We start from the raw sequence: 22,276 nt of genomic DNA, 5'->3' as shown, positions 1-22,276 counted from the left end.
AATATTCATTTAATGGGTCCAGGCACTCGTGCTGGCGCTGGCTGGGGTGATCGATCTCACACCCGTAACAGAGTTTTTGTCTGTAACTTTTGATCACAGCCAAAAGTAAGTGGGCCACGCCGACTTTCACCGTTTTCAGGAATTCCTCTGACAGGAACCCGTCTGGCCGGTCTGATGCGTAAGATGTGACATATTTCTCAGCCCGCTCGAAGTCTTGTACCTCCCCCGGACTCGTGGCCTCCGTGACAGCGGGAAGAGAGCCCACGCCTCCCGGGCTGGAAAGCGCGTGAGAAGGATGGATCTCGCCCCAGACCGGTTCGAGCTGAACTCCCCACGGGCTCTCGTACCCGCCGCGGGTCCGTGAAGCCTTCTGGCGCTGGTCCTGGTTCACGACCGGCTTGGCGGATCTCGTCCAGGCCTGTCCCGGGGATGGCGGGTCTCTTCCACAGGCGAGTGCGCAGTCACAAGCGATGTCATCGGCCGGTGCGATGGGGGAGGTTGAGGAGCTCATGCTGGTTCATCGTCCGATGCTTAAATGAGATGTGGTCCCCTGGTTTTTTATAGAAATCCCCGTGCATGCGGGGGAGGAGCTACGGCAGAGTTTTTTTTTTTTTTTTTTTAAGTAAAAAGAGGGGCCAAGTTTTTTCGGACTTCGATCACGTCCCTCCAGGCCAGACACCTTGTAAAAAGGCCCGTAATCCTGTCGTTGCAGGTGTTGAACAACTCGTGCCAGCTCTCAGCCACGGCTGTGACGGATCTGACGCGGCCGCTGGCACTAACTTGCTCCAATTTAATTTCACCCTCAGAGTCAGTGTCAGGAGGTCCCCGCTGAAATATCACCCTATAGCGCGGCCCCTGGGGGCTGAGCCAGGTGAGTTGGAAGTGAGTTTTCCTCTTTTCCTGCGTCCGATCTCCTGGAGGCTCAGGGTTGACCGTGTCGCGAATCATCGACCCTGCAGCCGCGGAGAACACTCCCCAGTCGGCGGAAGTAAGCGCCACCCGCGGGGTTCCTCGAGTGGCGGTCTCACCCTCAGCCAGAGTGAAGAAACTTACTTGGGCAAAATACGGATCGAACGTGTAAGTTAAACGTTCGGGCCCCTCCAGGCCGTACGTCAAATCTTCCTCCGGTATTGGCTGACTCAAGCGGCTGACGTACATCCTCGCTTTTTTTGGAGCGAGCGAGCCCTCTGTCGTCATGGTGATGTTCACGGGCGTCTCACAGATGTAGCGGAGGATTGGAGTTCGTCTCGCCATGGTGAATGCTGTATGTCACTCTGTCATCGAAAAGGGGATTTTTAAACCCCGTCTTCGCCCGCGGGGCATAATTCAACGCCTCGGATGAATAAAAACACCATCTGGCGTGACTGAGAAGAAACTTTGTTTTTTTCCGGCTTCATCACCTCGGGCGGCATCTCCGATCAGCGGGTGTCCCGCAGCCCCTGATCGACCGGGTAATATCTTAAAGGAAACTGCATCTACCGTGACTGAGAAGGAACTTTGTTTTTTTCCGGCTTCATCACCTCGGGCGGCATCTCCGATCAGCGGGTGTCCCGCAGCCCCTGATCGACCGGGTAATATCTTAAAAGAAACTGCATCTACCCTGACTAAGAATAAGCTTTGTTTTTCCGTCTTCAAACAAGCCCAGCGAACGACCCCGTCATCAGGAAATCGGATGTAATAAAACATTCAAGCTTCAACCAAAGATTCAAGCTTCTCTACTATGTTATAAAAGACCATCCGGCGTGACACCCCCGCTGCGCAGGTCACACACACACACGCCTCCGAAACACACACACACACACACACACACACACACACACACACACACACACACACACACACACACACACACACACACACACACCTCCGAAACACACGCACACCTCCGAAACACATGCACACACACACACACACACACACACACACACACACACACACACACACACACACACCTCCGAAACACACGCACACACACACACACACCTCCGAAACACACAGTTAGCGTCTGCAACAGGTATTACAGCCGTGGGGTCATGTTTCCGTGAGGAGCTCTATGCGTGGGTATTTGACCGTCTTGCTGCAAAGACAGCCGTTACAGCCGAGAGATGGTTATTTTTAACCCTTCTTTAATTTAAGAATTAAAAAACAGAAAAGGAGACGCATTAATTTAAGAATTAAAAAATATTAAAGGCGTATTAAAATATTTGTGTTTAATCACTAAATTGAAGAAAACCTCCCATAATTATGCATAAGATACGGTATTTTTATTCCTTCTTTAATTGAGGCATTAAAAACCATAATAGGACGCGCTTTAATTTAAGAATTAAAAATATTAAAGGGGTATTAAATATTAGACACTGATTTATGTTTAATTATTTCAGAATTAGTTAATTCTTTAATACATTAAAAAGATCTAGGTATTTTTTAATCGTTCTTTAATTCGTGAAATAAAATGACATTAAAATATTAGACCCGGGTGGGAGGGGAGGTAGGGCTTGGAGGCGGTGCTTGAGACGGGGTTAGGGGAGGAGCTTGGGGTGGGGCTAGGGGAGGTAGGGGAGGAGCTTGGGGGTGGGGCTAGGGGAGGAGCCAGGTGCGGGACTAGGGGAGGAGCCAGTGGCGGGACTTGGAGGCGGGACTAGGGGAGGAGCCAGGGGTGGGGCTTGGAGGCGGAACTATGGGAGGGGTTAGGGGCGGGGCTAGGGGAGGAGCTTGGGGTGGGGCTAGGGGAGGTAGGGGAGGAGCTTGGGGGTGGGGCTAGGGGAGGAGCCAGGTGCGGGACTAGGAGAGGAGCCAGGGGCGGGGCTTGGAGGCGGGACTAGGGGAGGAGCCAGGGGTGGGGCTTGGAGGCAGGACTATGGGAGGGGTTAGGGGCGAGGCTAGGGGAGGAGCTTGGGGTGGGGCTAGGGGAGGTAGGGGAGGAGCTTGGGGGTAGGGCTAGGGGAGGAGCCAGGTGCGGGACTAGGAGAGGAGCCAGGGGCGGGGCTTGGAGGCGGGACTAGGGGAGGAGCCAGGGGTGGGGCTTGGAGGCGGGACTATGGGAGGGGTTAGGGGCGGGGCTAGGGGAGGAGCTTGGGGTGGGGCTAGGGGAGGTAGGGGAGGAGCTTGGGGGTGGGGCTAGGGGAGGAGCCAGGTGCGGGACTAGGAGAGGAGCTTGGGACATAGTGATGTAATCGATTGTGATTGGCTGTGACATCATAAGGGGCGGGATTAGGGGCGGGGCTTAGTGACGTAGTCGATTCTGATTGGCTGACATCACTTTTTGACATAAGGTCTCTCAGTATTCTCTCTAAGGTTGCTTAAATTATTTAAAAAAACGTATTAAACTAGATGTATTAAGTAAGTATGAAAGTATGAAATAAGTCACCTGTTAGAGATGTAATCTATTAAATAATGGTCATAATTATGAAATAAGTCAGTGGTATGTCATGTGACAAGTTAAAGAAATGCAATCTGTTAAATAATGTTGAATAATGACGCTGGATATTGAAAGACTGTATTGTAAAAAGGGGCAGAAAACATAAGACTTGTTCTTCTTTATGCTCCTTTTCATTCTGGTGTTTTGTGATGCTTTATTTCTGCTTTTCTGTTTTTTTCTTTTAAATGAATTACATAAATATTAAAAAAAGAAAGAAAGAAAGAAAGAAAGAAATGGACTGCATTTATATAGCTCTTATCCATCTGCTTCAGATACCCAAAGCGCTTTACCCATCAAATGTCTCACATTCACCTCGATGTTAGGCTGCTGCCATGAAAGGTGCCCACTACAAACCAGGAGCAACTAGGGGATTAAGGACCTTGCCCAAGGACCCTTAGTGATTTTACAGTCAGGCTGGGATTTGAAAGCAACTTGCAGTTATGCTGTTGCACTATTTTCACTTTGTTTGAAAAAGTGAAAATAGTGACATATGTACCTCTAAGGAGGCTGGGTCTGTTCCTAAAATGGTTTTTAAACCTAAACCACACTGGTGTCCTGCACTCAGTAAAATTAGGGATAAAAAGCATTTTTGGTGCTCTGTCTGGGTTGATGCTGGTAGACACGGACAGGGTTCAGTGTTTGAGATTCTCAAAAATGTAAATAAAAAAAAAAATAAAAAAAAACTTTGGTGACTTAGTAGAAGGTACATGAACAAGAATGTATTAATTATTAATGTATAAAAATAAAAATATTAATGGTTTGTATATGCTGATGATGTAAATGGTAAATGGACTGTATTTATATAGCACTTTTCCATCTGCATCAGACGCTCAAAGCACTTTACAATAATGCCTCACATTCACGCGATGTCAGAGTGCTGCCATACAAGGCGCTCACTACACACCAGGAGCAAATAGGGGATTAAGGACTTTGCCCAAGGGCCCATAGTGATTTTCCAGTCAGGCTGGGATTTGATCCAAGGATCCTCTGATCTCAAGCCCAACAGCTTAACCACTAGACCAACACCTCCCCTAATGATGTAACAGTACTGAGTTCAAAGATCCTGAGACTCCACTCACTTATCAATATCTGCACCACACTGATGACTGGCTGTTTACTTTTGGTTTAAAGAAAACACAAGTTTGTATCGTAGGAAAAAGCCGACTAAAAACCCCTCCTAAGTTTAAACTAAAGTCAAGTGAAATCCATATATAAACTAACATGGAGATCCTGGGTGTCAAGTTTGACTCTGTGCGACACACGCACACACGTGAGAGACACGTGCACCACATGTGTGTTGCTTTTTGGAACGCCACACTCGTAGGGGCACTTAGACAAATTTCACAGTCAGCTCAAAAGTTATCATCCGCTCACTATTTTCATGCTAACAGTGTGAATGGCCACACATTTTTAAGCGGTGTTGCATGTTCATGTGTGTCACCTGAAAGGAATGTGTGCTGGAGGGCAGTGGTGGGGAGTTCAGAGACTCAAAAAATAATAATAATAATAATTATGGACAGATTGCTGAGACACTGGACATGAAGATATTCTACCCTGTTTGGGACGTACACAGAATTATCATAAAATGTTAGTAAAGTAAGTGTTAAACATAAATGATTGTATTTGACAGTATATGTCCCTTATGCCATCATAGTATTTTTAAAATCTTGCAAAAAAATCTGACGAATATTATGTGTCAGTTTTTAAAAACTTGTATTTCTTGTGGACCCATTTCACAGGATGAAATAGATACCAAATTTGGCACAAAAAACATATTTATGCTGTTAACATTCCTCATTTGTCAACACAAAAAATGCCAAACATTTAATGATGCTGTCAAATTATTCTTTAAAAATGACCTAACAGGATAGAACAGAGTTTGACAGGGTGGAAAAAAAAGTTTTTTAAAAGTGATGAATTTATTGTTCAAGCACTCAGTGGTTACCCAGCAGCAGATTAGAGAATTTAATAAAAGTACTGCAAAAACTTACTGCGTTTATAACATTTTTTCACTATGTGGCGCCAGTGTGCTGAGTTTGATTATTTCCTGTTAAGAACATGTCTGCATGTTTTGTGGGTGTGTAGATATAAATCCCTCTCTGAGCTAGCAGATGAAATAAGAGAAAGTTTTTCCTTTTGTGTTACTGAAAGTGTAACTAGTTTTTCTTTATCTATCTATCTATCTATATATATATATATATATATATATATATATATATATATATATGATTTTAATTATTATAATTATTAATTATTATAATCAATTATATATATATATATATATATATATATATATATATATAATTGATTATAATTGATTGTCTAAGAAACACTAAGAAATCAGGAAAAAAAATTGTGGCAGTCAGTAACGGTTACTTTTTTAGACCAAGCAGAGGGAAAAAATATGGACTCACTCAATTCTGAGGAATAAATTATGGAATCACCCTGTAAATTTTCATCCCCAAAACTAACACCTGCATCAAATCAGATCTGCTCGTTAGTCTGCATCTAAAAAGGAGTGATCACACCTTGGAGAGTTGTTGCACCAAGTGGACTGACATGAATCATGGCTCCAACACGAGAGATGTCAATTGAAACAAAGGAAAGGATTATCAAACTCTTAAAAGAGGGTAAATCATCACGCAATGTTGCAAAAGATGTTGGTTGTTCACAGTCAGCTGTGTCTAAACTCTGGACCAAATACAAACAACATGGGAAGGTTGTTAAAGGCAAACATACTGGTAGACCATCAAAGCGTCAAGACAGAAAACTTAAAGCAATATGTCCCAAAAATCGAAAATGCACAACAAAACAAATGAGGAACGAATGGGAGGAAACTGGAGTCAACATCTGTGACCGAACTGTAAGAAACCGCCTAAAGGAAATGGGATTTACATACAGAAAAGCTAAACGAAAGCCATCATTAACACCTAAACAGAAAAAAACAAGGTTACAATGGGCTAAGGAAAAGCAATCGTGGACTGTGGATGACTGGATGAAAGTCATATTCAGTGATGAATCTCGAATCTGCATTGGGCAAGGTGATGATGCTGGAACTTTTGTTTGGTGCCGTTCCAGTGAGATTTATAAAGATGACTGCCTGAAGAGAACATGTAAATTTCCACAGTCATTGATGATATGGGGCTGCATGTCAGGTAAAGGCACTGGGGAGATGGCTGTCATTACATCATCAATAAATGCACAAGTTTATGTTGATATTTTGGGCACTTTTCTTATCCCATCAATTGAAAGGATGTTTGGAGATGATGAAATCATTTTTCAAGATGATAATGCATCTTGCCATAGAGCAAAAACTGTGAAAACATTCCTTGCAAAAAGACACATAGGGTCAATGTCATGGCCTGCAAATAGTCCGGATCTTAATCCAACTGAAAATCTTTGGTGGAAGTTGAAGAAAATGGTCCATGACAAGGCTCCAACCTGCAAAGCTGATCTGACAACAGCAATCAGAGAAAGTTGGAGCCAGATTGATGAAGAGTACTGTTTGTCACTCATTAAGTCCATGCCTTAGAGACTGCAAGCTGTTATAAAAGCCAGAGGTGGTGCAACAAAATACTAGTGATGTGTTGGAGCGTTCTTTTGTTTTTCATGATTCCATAATTTATTCCTCAGAATTGAGTGATTCCATATTTTTTTCCCTCTGCTTGGTCTAAAAAAGTAACCGTTACTGACTGACACAATTTTTTTTCCTGATTTCTTATAGTGTTTCTTAAAGAAATGACTTTAGTTTTGTGTCATGTCTGTGATCTGCTTTTTTCTACAAAATTAAACAACTGAATGAACATCCTCCGAGGCCAGTGATTCCATAATTATTGCCAGGTGTTGTAGAATAAAAACTACTGAGCTTAGAAAAAAATTTACCTTAAATATTACTGATTTACAAAATAAAAATAATATAAAGCAGTGTAGGTCATGTAAGTATAACAGTATGATGCTGTTGTGCAAATGGCCAAAGCCATTAGCACCTCCGTCCCGACGCGTGAATTCCTCCGCACGTCTTTTCATGACAAAAACTCCTGTAACAGTGGAATGTGGTGAAAAAGTGCTATGTGCACATCTTCTGTCATTTCTCTGGTAGTCAGACGACGTCCCGGATCAACACAGCATTCAGTTTGGAAATGATCTGGTCGTTTCAGCCTGTCGATCGCCGCTCTGAGCGCAGCGCGCCCTCCGCCATTTTCCAAAGCTAATGTCGATTGAGTAGACACTTTCAATGACAAGGCAGATGAGAAATACCTGCTTTTGCATATATTTGCCTTTTATTGTGTGTGTGTGTGTGTGTGTGTGTGTGGGTGGAGTACTGACTGATCAGTCATGATTAGTAATACATGTGTGCTGTTTTATGTCAAACACTTTTTGTAGCTAGAAATATCAGAATGAGCTTTACTAATGACCTGAGTCTTATAAAAACATGTTTACTTTGGGTCTCTTTCAATCTATGGTTCTGTATCAGGCCAAACTACACCAACTTTTTTGGTTCTATTCCATGTAATTTACATAAGGCTCATTGGTCATTTTCATTTCTAAACATTCATATTCCTCTACTATCTGTTGTGTGGGCCGCTGAAGAGGAGGTACTGCTGGCCCACCACCACCAGAGGGCGCCGCCGCCCCACAGGAGCAGCCTCGGTAACAGCTGTCACCCATCACCTGAGACAGCTGACGGCAATTATCACTGGGGTATATCAGCAGGACGGCATCTCCACCTCATCGCCGAGATATCGTTCTACGTGGAAGGTAATAATCTCAGCTGACTGCTTGACAGTAACCTTTGTGATTTTTGTGAGTGATTGTAGACTTTTTTCTCCAACGAGAGGTGGAGGTAGCTTCCCTGCCGTACAGGTTGCTGGGTGCAAACGCGCCCACGTTAATTGTGTTCTTGTTCCTCGCCAGCAGTACCAGGTCCGACACGCGGAGGCAGTGGCCACCTGGGAGTTCGGAACTTGGCGGCTCCAGTATTCCCGGGGTCCTGTGGCGGAGGAAACCGTGTGGTTCCGGTTCTACTTTGGAGAGGCGTCTCCTATCTTCGAGCCTGCCCACACGACACCTTTGTGAATTGAACTTTGTCCATTGTTGTAATTTGTTGTGTTTGTTGTGCACGTTCGCAACAGTAAAGTGTTGTTATTTGACCTATTCCATTGTCCGTTCATTTGCGCCCCCTGTTGTGGGTCCGTGTTCCTACACTTTCCCAACACTATCCCTCTACATACTATGTCTGTATCATGTAAACACACAAACACTGTAGACACTCAACATATCACTGAGGTCACTTTATTTTAAAACCACAGGCACATTTTCCCTAATAATACTGCCAACTGTAGGAGATTCAAATGTTATGACTGACAAACACATGCTGATTGTCTTGACTGTCAATGACCAGAGTTAAGTTGGTTTCCAGTTACTAGTAACTTATTTCAGACACTTATTGGCCAATTTTTTTTTTTTTTAATGGTGTGAATGACATCCAGTAGATCCACAGCGATGCATCATGTCAGAAATTGGCCTGAAATTGTGAATATAAAATAAAATTATTCTTTGTCAAAATGGCTTTTTTTTTCCTTCCAAGGAGATGATTAATATAGGTTTTGGCTGAAAAAAATTGGGCTACAACTGCAAATCGGGCTGAAATGGGGGATATCTGTCTGAATATCTGTCCAGACACTTATTAAGTTACCAGCTACTTATTGAACAATTTTTATTTTTGGTGTGAATGACATCCAGTGGATCCACAGCGATGCATCATATAGGAAATCGGCCTGAAATTGCAAGTATTTGTCTGCATATCTGTCCAGTCCAGACACTTATTCTGCTAAAGAAATAAATGTTTATTTTTTGGTCAGAGTGACATAAATTTGGTCAAATGAGATAGTTAATATAGGTTTTGACTGAATAAAACTGGGTTACATCTGGAAATTGGGCTGAAATTGCAAATATCTGTCTTATTCAGTTACTCATTCTACATTTTTTTTTTTTTTTTTTTTTTTGGATGAAGGACATCCAGTGGATCCACAGAGACGCATAGCAGAGGAAACCACGTTTATTGTAAGGCAAGGCCATACAATAATTATGTAAAACCCCAACGGTCAAAACGACCCCCTGTGAGCAAGCACTTGGCTACAGTGGGAAGGAAAAACTCCCTTTTAACAGGAAGAAACCTCCAGCAGAACCAGGCTCAGGGAGGGGCAGTCTTCTGCTGGGACTGGTTGGGGCTGAGGGAGAGAACCAGGAAAAAGACATGCTGTGGAGGGGAGCAGAGATCGATCACTAATGATTAAATGCAGAGTGGTGCATACAGAGCAAAAAGAGAAAGAAACAGTGCATCATGGGAACCCCCCAGCAGTCTAAGTCTATAGCAGCATAACTAAGGGATGGTTCAGGGTCACCTGATCCAGCCCTAACTATAAGCTTTAGCAAAAAGGAAAGTTTTAAGCCTAATCTTAAAAGTAGAGAGGGTGTCTGTCTCCCTGATCTGAATTGGGAGCTGGTTCCACAGGAGAGGAGCCTGAAAGCTGAAGGCTCTGCCTCTCATTCTACTCTTACAAACCCTAGGAACTACAAGTAAGCCTGCAGTCTGAGAGCGAAGCGCTCTATTGGGGTGATATGGTACTACGAGGTCCCTAAGATAAGATGGGACCTGATTATTCAAAACCTTATAAGTAAGAAGAAGAATTTTAAATTCTATTCTAGAATTAACAGGAAGCCAATGAAGAGAGGCCAATATGGGTGAGATATGCTCTCTCCTTCTAGATGACGGTGTTTCCCTGGGACGGCGGAAGGCCCGTGACAAAATCCAGGCCGATGTGAGACCAGGGGCGATGAGGCACGGGCAGCGGCTGTAGCAATCCCGATGTCTTGCGGTGGTCGGCCTTGCTCCTGGCGCAGGTGGTACAGGCCTGGATGTAACCCCGGACGTCAGCCTCCAGGGACGCCCACCAGAAGCGCTGCCGGACGACTGCCACGGTTCTTCGCACCCCAGGATGACAGGAGAGCTTAGAACCGTGACAGAAGTCCAGAACAGCAGCCCTAGCTTCTGGTGGGACGTAGAGTCTATTCTTCGGCCCGGTTCCGGGGTCCGGGTTTCGTGCCAGGGCCTCCCGGACGGTCTTCTCCACGTCCCAGGTGAGGGTGGCCACGATAGTGGACTCCGGGATGATGGGATCCGGGGGATCCGACGACTCCGTTCTGACTTCGTCTTCATGTACCCGGGACAAAGCGTCTGATTTTTGGTTTTTGGTCCCGGGACGGTAGGTGATCCGGAAGTCAAAACGGCCGAAGAACAGTGACCAGCGGGCTTGCCTGGGATTCAGCCGCTTGGCGGTCCTGATATACTCCAGGTTCCGGTGGTCAGTGAAAACCGTGAATGGCACGGACGTTCCCTCCAACAGATGTCTCCACTCCTCAAGAGCCTCTTTCACCGCAAGGAGTTCTCGATTGCCGACGTCATAGTTCCGTTCGGCCGGGGTCAACCTGCGGGAAAAATAGGCACACGGGTGAAGGACCTTATCGGTCTTCCCGCTCTGGGACAGCACGGCTCCGATCCCTGAGTCCGAGGCGTCCACTTCAACCACTAACTGGCGGCTAGGATCGGGCTGCACCAGAACGGGTGCAGACGAGAAACGCCGTTTCAACTCCTTGAACGCGGCATCGCAACGATCCGACCAGGTGAAGGGAACTTTTGGCGAGGTCAGGGCTGTCAGGGGGCTAACTACCTGACTGTAGCCCTTAATGAACCTCCTGTAGAAATTTGCAAAGCCGAGGAACTGTTGCAGCTTCCTACGGCTTGTGGGTTGGGGCCAGTCTCTCACCGCCGCAACCTTGGCCGGATCAGGAGCGACGGAGTTGGAGGAGATGATGAACCCCAGGAAGGACAAAGACGTGCGGTGGAACTCACACTTCTCGCCCTTCACAAACAGCCGGTTCTCCAACAACCGCTGCAGGACCTGACGTACATGCTTAACATGGGTCTCAGGGTCCGGAGAAAAGATGAGTATATCGTCCAGATATACGAAGACGAACCGGTGCAGGAAATCCCGCAAGACATCATTAACCAACGCTTGGAAAGTCGCGGGAGTGTTTGTGAGACCGAACGGCATGACCAGGTACTCAAAGTGACCTAAGGGGGTGTTAAATGTCGTCTTCCACTCGTCTCCCTTCCGGATCCGAACCAGGTGATACGCATTTCTAAGATCGAGCTTGGTGAAGATTTGGGCTCCATGCAGGGGTGTGAACACCGAATCCAACAGGGGCAACGGGTATCGGTTGCGAACCGTGATCTCGTTCAGTCCCCTATAATCAATGCATGGACGAAGACCGCCGTCTTTTTTACCCACAAAAAAGAAACCTGCACCCATCGGGGAGGTGGAATTCCGGATCAACCCGGCGGCTAACGAGTCCCGGATGTAGGTCTCCATTGATTCGCGCTCAGGCCGTGAGAGGTTGTACAGCCTGCTGGACGGGAACTCACTGCCCGGAACCAAATCAATGGCACAATCATAAGGATGGTGGGGGGGAAGGGTGAGCGCCAGATCCTTGCTGAACACGTCGACAAGGTCATGGTACTCCACCGGCACCATCCCCAGATTGGGCGGGACTCTGACCTCCTCCTTAGCCTGGGAGCCGGGAGGAACCGAGGAACCTAAACACACCCGATGGCAGGTTTTGCTCCACTGAACCACTACCCCGGACGGCCAATCGATCCGGGGATTGTGTTTCAACATCCAGGGAAACCCCAAAATCACTCGGGAGGTAGCAGGAGTCACAAAAAACTCGATCTCCTCCCGGTGATTTCCGGACACCACCAGGGTTACAGGTGGTGTCTTATGCGTGATTGGAGGGAGTAGGGAGCCATCTAGTGCTCGCACCTGCACAGGCGAGGTAAGCGCCACCAGAGGGAGCCCTATCTCCCTGGCCCATCTGCTATCCAACAGATTCCCTTCAGATCCCGTGTCCACCAGTGCTGGGGCTTTCAGGGTTGATTCCTCATAAAGGATCGTAACTGGGAGTCGTGTGGCAATGTGGGTGTGTCCCACGTGAATGTCTCGGCCCACCCTTAGCCCAGTCTCTAGGGGCGGGCGTTGGTGTTTAACCGCTCAGGGCAGTCTCTCACTTGGTGCTCTGTCGAGCCACAATTAAAACATACGCCGTGGGCCTGCCTCCTCTGTGCATCTGGTGCCCTAAATGTTGCCCTGCTCGTGTCCATAGCTTCGTCAGCAGGGGGAGCTGTAGCCACATGGAGCGCCGGAGCCGTGGAGCGTGGGGAAGGCGGGACGCGGTCGGAACCGGAAGGGAGAGGGACGGCGCGTGCCCGGCCACGCCCTTCGTCTCGTTCCCGACGACGTTCTTCTAACCGATTGTCTAATCGTATGACCAGATCGATAAGCCCATCTAAATCCCGCGGTTCGTCCTTAGCCACCAGGTGCTCCTTAAGAACCAATGACAGTCCGTTTACAAAGGCGGCGCGGAGGGCAGTGCTATTCCAGCCGGACCTCGCAGCCGCGATGCGGAAGTCGACGCCCCTGTCTCTGACAGTAGCACTGTTGAAGCGGTTTCTCCTCTATTGGGATGATCGAACACGGTTCTGAACTCCCTCACAAACCCATCATATGTCTGAAGGAGCCATGAGTTCTGCTCCCAGAGCGCTGTAGCCCAAGCGCGTGCCTCACCGCGAAGCAGGTTTATTACATAAGCTACCTTGCTAGCATCGGTCGCGTACATAACAGGACGCTGTGCGAAGACGAGCGAACACTGCATAAGAAAATCCGCGCACGTCTCCACACAGCCTCCGTACGGCTCTGGGGGGCTTATGTATGCTTCCGGGAAAGGTGGGAGGGGTCGTTGAACAACCAGTGGAACGTCTATGTTACGTACAGGGTCTACGGGAGGGAGAGCCGCAGCGGCGCCTGGAGGGCGCGCTTCCACCTGCGCGGCGAGAGCCTCCACCCTGCGGTTCAGGAGGACGTTCTGCTCGGTCATCAAATCTAACCGAGTCGTGAAAGCGGTGAGGATCCGCTGCAACTCACCGATTACCCCTCCTGCGGACGCCTGCGCATCCTGTTCTTCCATTGGCCGTTCAACAGCCGGTTGACGCCCCTCGGGATCCATGAAGATGGCCGAGATATCCTGTTGGGAAAGTGTCAGTACACGGACCCACAACAGGGGGCGCAAATGAACGGACAATGAAGAAAGTCAAATAACAAAGCTTTACTGTTGTGAACACGCACAACAAACACAACAAATTACAATTTTGGTCACGAGTCGAATTCCAACGGTGTCGTGTGGGCAGGCTCGACGATAGGAGACGTCTGTCCAAGTCGAACCGGAACCACCCGATTTCCTCTGCCACCGAACCCCGGGAATACTGGAGCCGCCAAGTCCCGAACTCCCAGGTGATCACTGCCTCCGCTCGTCGGATCCGGTACTGCTGGCGAGGAACAGAAACAATCAGATTTGGGTGCGGCTGCACCCAACAACACGTGGGGTGGAAAACACCACCTCCACCTCTACTCAGAAACAACGCTGTAATGTGGGAATAAGAGTACTTATCCAAATACGTCCTTTTCAGTCTTCAGTCGTTTTACACACAAGCAACAATGGATTAATCCGTATGGCTGGCTGAGTTCGTTACCTCCTTGGTAGAGCGATATCTCGGCAATGAGGTGGAGATGCCGTCCTGCTGATATACCTCCCTGTTGATTGATATCAGCTGTCTCAGGTGATGGGTGACAGCCGTCACCCTGGCTGCTCCTGTGAGGCGGCAGCGCCCTCCGGTGCCTGGAGCCCGCACTCCAGGCAGGGCGCCCTCTGGTGGTGGTGGGCCAGCAGTACCTCCTCTTCAGCGGCCCACACAACACATACAATTGGATAATGTTTATCATTGGCTGTGTTCCCAAATATGAATGAATGAAGCCACATGGGGTGTGCAGCCAGTACACTCTGAGTGCTGATCCCAAGCCGGATAAATGAGGAGGGTTGTGTCAGGAAGAGCATCCGGCGTAAAACAAGCCAACTCAACAATGTAGACTAAGAATCAAATTTCCACAGTGGGTCCACAGTTGAGGCCCAGATTAACAACATCCATCACCTGATATGATGGAGAGGACAAATGTAGACATATTGTGTGTGCAAGAGACCAAGTGGAAGGGAAGTAAGAGCAGGAGCACAGGTGGGTTTGAGTTGCTGTACCATGGTGAGGACAGGAAGAGAAATGGTGTTGGGGTCATTTTAAAGGAAGAGTATGTCAGGAGTGTGTTGGAGGTTAAGCGAGTGTCTGACAGGGTGATGAGTGTGAAGTTGGAAATTGAAGGGGTGAGGATGAATATCATCAGTGCATATGCCCCACAGGTAGGTTGTAAGTTGAAGGAGAAAGAAGACTTCTGGAGTGAGTTAGATGAGGTGGTGGAGGGTGTGCCCAAGCATGAAAGAGTGGTGATAGGAGCAGACTTCAATGGGCATGTTGATGACGGGAACAGAGGTAATGAGGAAGTAATGGGTAGATATGGTATCAAGAACAGGAATGTGGATGGACAGATGGTAGTTGATTTTGCAAAAAGGATGGAAATGGCTAAATGGACTGCATTTGTATAGCTCTTATCCATTTGCGTCAGATGCTCAAAGTACTTTACCCATCAAATGCCTCACATTCACCTCAATGTTAGGCTGCTGCCATGAAAGGCGCCCACTACAAACCAGGAGCAACTAGGGGATTAAGGACCTTGCCCAAGGACCCTTAGTGATTTTACGGTCAGGCTGGGATTTGAAAGCCACTTGCAGTTATGCTGTTGCACTATTTTCACTTTGTTTGAAAAAGTGAAAATAGTGACATATGTACCTCTAAGGAGGCTGGGAGTGTTCCTAAAATGGTTTTTAAACCTAAACCACACTGGTGTCCTGCACTCAGTAAAATTAGGGATAAAAAGCGTTTTTGGTGCTCTGTCTGGGTTGATGCTGGTAGACACGGACAGGGTTCAGTGTTTGAGATTCTCAAAAATGTAAATTAAAAAAAAAAACTTTGGTGACTTAGTAGAAGGTACATGAACAAGAATGTATTAATTATTAATGTATAAAATTAAAATATTTGTTATGTGCAGACGCGAGTTGAGGAGCGCGACCAGCGTCTGACTGAACCCAGCACTAAAATAACCAGAAAGCGGTTCCAAAAACAAAACAAATTTATTTCCCTTTTGTGCAATAATTGTGTACAACATAAATGTGCATTTGTCTGGCGAGGTGAAGGACGGCGCGCTCTCCAGCGCCCAAATGGATTGAAGCCCGACGCTTCTGGACCCAGACTCACCGCGGAACACCCCCCAGGTGGACACAACAAACTGACTCTGTGAAGGATGGAAAAGGTGAGGTAAGTCAACAGCTACAACAAATATCCTTCAAAGGCACACACTATCAGCAACACATTCAGGTCTGAATTTAAGCTTTATGTAAATGAGCAGCTTCTCACAACAGGTGGAGGATCATCATTCCGTACGCCACGGCAGTGAGAAGCAAACTGCACAATTCTCATCAATGTTCAAATATACTGCGTAACAAAATATCAAATTACTGTTAACACTTATTCAGACAATCATCACCTCTGATGTGTGCTGACAGCATGTGTCCCTCACCCGTCCTCCTTCACAGGCACGATGTGTCAAACCCAGGCGCGGTCCTCAGCGTCTCACAAACGAACGTCACAAGGTCGAGTTCCCGGCAATTCTGCTTGAACCACTCAAGGCTTAAATGCAGAACGCCATCTCATTATCTGCTTCAGCTGAAAGTCTTTAAGATTACACATGAGCATCATCCACAGGTGCAGCTAATAATGCTGATGAGGGTGAAGGACTCTTCTGCCAGCACCGTCTCCACAGACAAAAACCAGTTTGCAAACCACCTGGAGAGCAAAGAAAAGAAAACAACACAAAAACATCCAGCCAAACCCCCCAACACACAACAGTACTCCCCCATCAACGGGAAGCCTCCCGGCGACTGAACAGACCAGGCCCGAGAACAACACCTCCCTCCGGGGTCCATGACAGAAAGCAGACGGCAGGACAGGGCACCGCGGCTGGAAGGCCGGCTGGCATCAACAAAAACCCCAAACAAGTCCCATATACAACCCAACATAGAAGAAAAACACAAAACCCACCCAAACCCTCCCCAGGGGACCGTCCCATCCAACCCCGGGAAGAAAAGAAAAACTCCCAAATGCAATAACCCAACACAGCCCCAACAACACAAGACAAACATGAATTCACAAAGAAAAATAACAAACAACCCCAGAACGATATGCAGAGCCCACCCCACCCCCAAAAGACCTTTACCGCCAGTTCCAGGAGAGAACAACCAAAACCGGAATCTTACAGAGGTCCCCAGGTTTACACGGAGGAACAGCGCCCCCCAGAGGACCGTACCATCAACCCCAGGAGGTACCCTCCCCACAACCCAGGAACCCCAGACCCGGCCACACTTGGTTAATCAGCCCCACAATCAATTCCCCCCCAGAGGACCGTCCCATCGACCCTGGAGGTGGAACCTGGAAGGAAACATAACAACACAAAAATCCAACCCCCGGTGGACTTCATTAAAACACCCCGGGGGCAAAATAAAACAACTGGCAAACCCTGTTACCCCCCCCCAGCACCCCGAAAGACCCCAGATCACTCCCAGAGTCTATCGTTAGCCCTATTTTGGCGAACGGCACAAAACTACTAAGCTGGGGAAGGAAACAGGAAAAACTAACCCAGTCCCATCCCCTAAGCGCAGCGGAAAACCGGAAATACGTCCGGTGCCCCAAACCGACCATACCACCAGCCCATCGGGAGGGGTGGAACTACCGAAATGGCGAACGGCACAGATCGGCCCACCACTCTGACTGAGGTACGTTCCCGCTGCACCACACCCCGGTAACACCAATGACGAACGGTCAAAGGCCCACCGGAGCTGGAGTGGAACCGGGGATCAACCAAACACAAAAAAACGCCCCTGACAACCCCCCCCCCAGGTGCAGAGGTTTTCTGAGAAACGCTCAGCATAACCAACCTGCACCACCCCACAACCCACAAGACAATCGGTCTTAGAGCCTGTGAGGTTGGGGTTAGGGAAGCAGGGAAATAAAAAACAATAAAACAAAACGACCCAATCCTCAAACAGAAATAACCTAAGTCCAAAAAATGAAAACCTATGATTACCTGAGTCCAGCCGAGCTCCGAACTGCCAGTCGTTCACCAGAACCGCCTCAAAATCCCAAAACAATTTATAACCCCTTACATGAAAACAAAAACAGCCCAAATAACTAAACAACCAATGGTCTGCCCCTTTATTTATTTATTTTTTTGTGTGTCCATTATTATGCCTGTCTAAGAACACCTGGAGATACGTCATTGTTCTCTTTCTTGACGCTTATGTGACCGGGGCAATATGGCGGCTTCAGCTCGTCCGAGCTGCATGGGCTCATCCGCAAGAGGAGCCAGAGGTCCCGTCGGAGGAGTCTCAGTGGGGCGAAGAAGAGGCAGCCCTGAGCTGTGTCGGGGAAAACCCCGAGACGAAAAGACCCGCTCTGATGTCCGCCCTCTCTCGCGTCCACGCTCCTTTATCCGATCATCTAGACGAATAGCCAAAGATATCAGCTCATCTAAATCTTTTGGTTCATCACAGACTGCTAGCTCGTCTTTTAATGAATCGTTCAAACCATCCACAAACACTCCTCTCAAAGCTGCGGCATCCCAACCGGACTGAGCAGAAAAAATTCGGAAATCCACAGAATAATCTGCCGCACTCCACCTCCCCTTGGGTGACGGAGTTATCTGCACCGGTATCCATAGTGCCGCAGCTGGAGCAGCAGGAAGCAGAACGGCTTGTGCTGCAAGCTCCGTAATGTGAGCATCTGTTTGTTTAATTTGATTTGCGAGAGGCTGTAATTGCTCTCATATCTTCTCCAAGTATTCTTGAACTCTTTCAGCAAAAGGAACCGCTTCTGCCGCTGGATCCATTTTGGAATGGCCGGGAACTACTGTTATGTGCAGACGCGAGTTGAGGAGCGCGACCAGCGTCTGACTGAACCCCGCGCTAAAATAACCAGAAAGCGGTTCCAAAAACAAAACAAATTTATTTCCCTTTTGTGCAATAATTGTGTACAACATAAATGTGCATTTGTCTGGCGAGGTGAAGGATGGCACGCTCTCCAGCGCCCAAATGGATCGAAGCCCGACGCTTCTGGACCCAGACTCACCGCCGAACACCCCCCAGGTGGACACGACAAACTGACTCTGTGAAGGATGGAAAAGGTGAGGCAAGTCAACAGCTACAACAAATATCCTTCAAAGGCACACACTATCAGCAACACATTCAGGTCTGAATTTAAGCTTTATGTAAATGAGCAGCTTCTCACAACAGGTGGAGGATCATCATTCTGTACGCCATGGCAGTGAGAAGCGAGCTGCACAATTCTCATCAATGTTAAAATATACTGCGTAACAAAATATCAAATTACTGTTAACACTTATTCAGACAATCATCACCTCTGATGTGTGCTGACAGCATGTGTCCCTCACCCGTCCTCCTTCACAGGCATGATGTGTCAAACCCAGGCGCGGTCCTCAGCGTCTCACAACTGAACGTCACAAGGTCGAGTTCCCGGCAATTCTGCTTGAACCACTCATGGCTTAAATGCAGAACGCCATCTCATTATCTGCTTCAGCTGAAAGTCTTTAAGATTACACGTGAGCATCATCCACAGGTGCAGCTAATAATGCTGATGAGGGTGAAGGACTCTTCTGCCAGCACCGTCTCCACAGACAAAAAACAGTTTGCATACCACCTGGAGAGCAAAGAAAAGAAAACAACACAAAAACATCCAGCCAAACCCCCCAACACACAACAATATTAATGGTTTGTATATGCTGATGATGTAAATGGACTGTTGGGGAAAGTGTAGTGACACGGACCCACAACAGGGGGCGCAAATGAACGGACAATGAAAGAGTCAAATATGAACACTTTACTGTTGTGAATGAGCACAACACAGAGGAATGTGAAATTTAACAGACAGTCAATCACAAGGGTGACGTGTGGGCAGGCTCGAGGATAGAAGACGTCTGTCCTGAGATGAACCGGAACCACACGATTTCCTCCGCCACCGAACCCGGCGAATACTGGAGCCGCCAAGTCCCGAGTCCCCAGGTGGCCACCGTCTTCGAAGGTCGGATCTGGTACTGCTGGCAGGGAGCAGAGACAATAAGATATGGGTGTGTGCACACCCAGTAGCAACAATGGTGGGAATGCCACCTCCACCTCTAACACACACTCGTGCAGCTCCTGTCTACCCACTTATCTGGTAGAGGTGTGCAGCGGAGCCGTTGCTGGACACACCGAATGCCGGTCACACAGACACGGAACACCACAGGAAAGCGGCTGCAAAAAAAGAGTTCAGACTGATACACAGTTCCCTTTCAAGGCTGAGAATACTACCTGAACGGTTTGACGATATCTCGGCGATGAGGTGGAGATGACGTCCGGGTTTTATGGAGTGAGATGATGAAGCATGAATGAGTGACAGCTGTCAGGAGATAATGAGTGACAGCTGTCACCCCTGGCTGTGTCCGTGGCGGCAGCGCCCTCTCGTGCCTGAAGCCCGCACTTCAGGCAGGGCGCCCTCTGGTGGTGGGCCAGCAGTACCTCTTCTGGTGGCCCACACAACATGGACTGTATTTATATAGCACTTTTCCATCTGCATCAGACGCTCAAAGCACTTTACAATAATGCCTCACATTCATGCGATGTCAGAGTGCTGCCATACAAGGCGCTCACTACACACCAGGAGCAACTAGGGGATTAAAGACTTTGCCCAAGGGCCCATAGTGATTTTCCAGTCAGGCTGGGATTTGATCCAAGGATCCTCTGGTCTCAAGCCCAACAGCTTAACCACTAGACCAACACCTCCCCTAATGATGTAACAGTACTGAGTTCAATGTTCCTGAGACTCCACTCACTTATCAATATCTGCACCACACTGCTGACTGGCTGTTTACTTTTGGTTTAAAGAAAACACAAGTTTGTATCGTAGGAAAAAGCCGACTAAAAACCCCTCCTAAGTTTAAACTAAAGTCAAGTGAAATCCATATACAAACTAACATGGAGATCCTGGGTGTCAAGTTTGACTCTGTGCGACACACGCACACACGTGAGAGACACGTGCACCACATGTGTGTTGCTTTTTGGAACGCCACACTCGTAGGGGCACTTAGACAAATTTCACAGTCAGCTCAAAAGTTATCATCCGCTCACTATTTTCATGCTAAAAGCGTGAATGGCCACACATTTTTAAGTGTCAAGTGAGCGGTGTTGCATGTTCATGTGTGTCACCTGAAAGGAATGTGTGCTGGAGGGCAGTGGTGGGGAGTTCAGAGACTCAAAAAATAATAATAACTAGGACTGCAAGCAGTCATATATGGGCCCTCGTTCCGCACAACCACCTACCCAGGCCACTGGGTGCCCTTGTGACCACATGTGGGCATGTGCATGCAGGGGCAACCACTCATCACACAGTTAAAATTTTAAACAAATCACACACTGCCGATTAGACAGAGTACTGAGGACATACGAGCAGTATGTTACTTGTTCAACAACTATGGGGAATTCTATTGTTGACCAGTGCTATGGCTCAGTAGCCAAAGCTTATAGGTCCATCAGTATGCCCCCTCTCGGAGCCTCATACCATAATAGTGTTCTTCTTTTGCCGACTTATAAGCCAGTCTGTAGACGTCGGGAGCGGACTATAAAGACTGTGAGGTGTTGGTCCGAAGACTGCATCGACAAACTGAAGGCCTGCTTCGAATGGACTGCGTGGGAGGTTTTCTATGATACATGCTCTGATCTGAATGAACTGACACAGACTGTTTCCTCTTATATATCCTTCTGTGTGGATATCAACATTCCTCAGAATATTATTAGCTATGCCAATAATAAACCATGGGTCACCAAAAATTTAAAGAGTGTTTTAAATAAGAAGAAAAAATTTTTTTATATAGGAGATAATGCGGAAAAGAAAGAAATTAACAAGGAGGTTAGGAACGAAATCCGTAAAGCTAAAAGAGCTTACAAAGACAAGGTAGAACATATGTACAGTAGTGGTGATCTGCGGGCAGCCTGGATAGGCATTAAATCTATGGCTTCAGTTACTAATGTCCAACAGGATAATAATAGAGCGCCAATTAAAGTAGAGGGGAGCTACGATGAGGATCTGCCGAATGCATTTAACTGTTTCTATTCTAGGTTTGAGAACTATGAAGTTGCAGATAAACTCCCCCTTGAGAGCACTTCCTCTGCTACTGACGATGGTATAATCATTAGCGAGGATAGTGTGAAAAGACTTCTGGAGAAGGTTAATGTAATGAAGTCTTGTGGTCCAGATGGAATTTGTGGACGTACACTGAGGTATTGTGGTGAGCAACTCAGTAGTGTCCTCCTCTATATCTTTCAGAGGTCACTTAGTTGCGGCCGAGTGCCAGATTTATCAATCAATCAATCAATCAATTTTATTTATATAGCGCTTTGAATGACATATCCTGATCAAAAATGACTCCAAGATTTCTCACAGTATTACTAGAGGTCAGGGTAATGCCATCCAGAGTAAGGATCTGGTTAGACACCATGTTTCTAAGATTTGTGGGGCCAAGTACAATAACTTCAGTTTTATCTGAGTTTAAAAGCAGGAAATTAGAGGTCATCCATGTCTTTATGTCTGTAAGACAATCCTGCAGTTTAGCTAATTGGTGTGTGTCCTCTGGCTTCATGGATAGATAAAGCTGGGTATCATCTGCGTAACAATGAAAATTTAAGCAATACCGTCTA

The 22,276-nt window shown here is 47.3% G+C and overlaps 1 long non-coding RNA gene across 1 annotated transcript; it reads right to left on the bottom strand.

The window, feature by feature from the left end:
* Nucleotides 1-3,678: 3,678 nt before the first annotated feature.
* On the bottom strand, nt 3,679-20,350 carry LOC117529688. Its single transcript, XR_004566075.1, has 2 exons — nt 20,251-20,350; nt 3,679-3,781 (listed from the first exon to the last, which is right to left on the bottom strand). It is a non-coding gene; the product is annotated as an uncharacterized LOC117529688 (long non-coding RNA).
* Between the last annotated feature and the right edge of the window lie 1,926 nt (nt 20,351-22,276).

This window comes from Thalassophryne amazonica, chromosome 17, assembly GCF_902500255.1.
Source record: "Thalassophryne amazonica chromosome 17, fThaAma1.1, whole genome shotgun sequence".
NCBI classification, from domain to species: domain Eukaryota; kingdom Metazoa; phylum Chordata; class Actinopteri; order Batrachoidiformes; family Batrachoididae; genus Thalassophryne; species Thalassophryne amazonica.
This window is presented reverse-complemented; position numbering and strand designations above follow the sequence as displayed.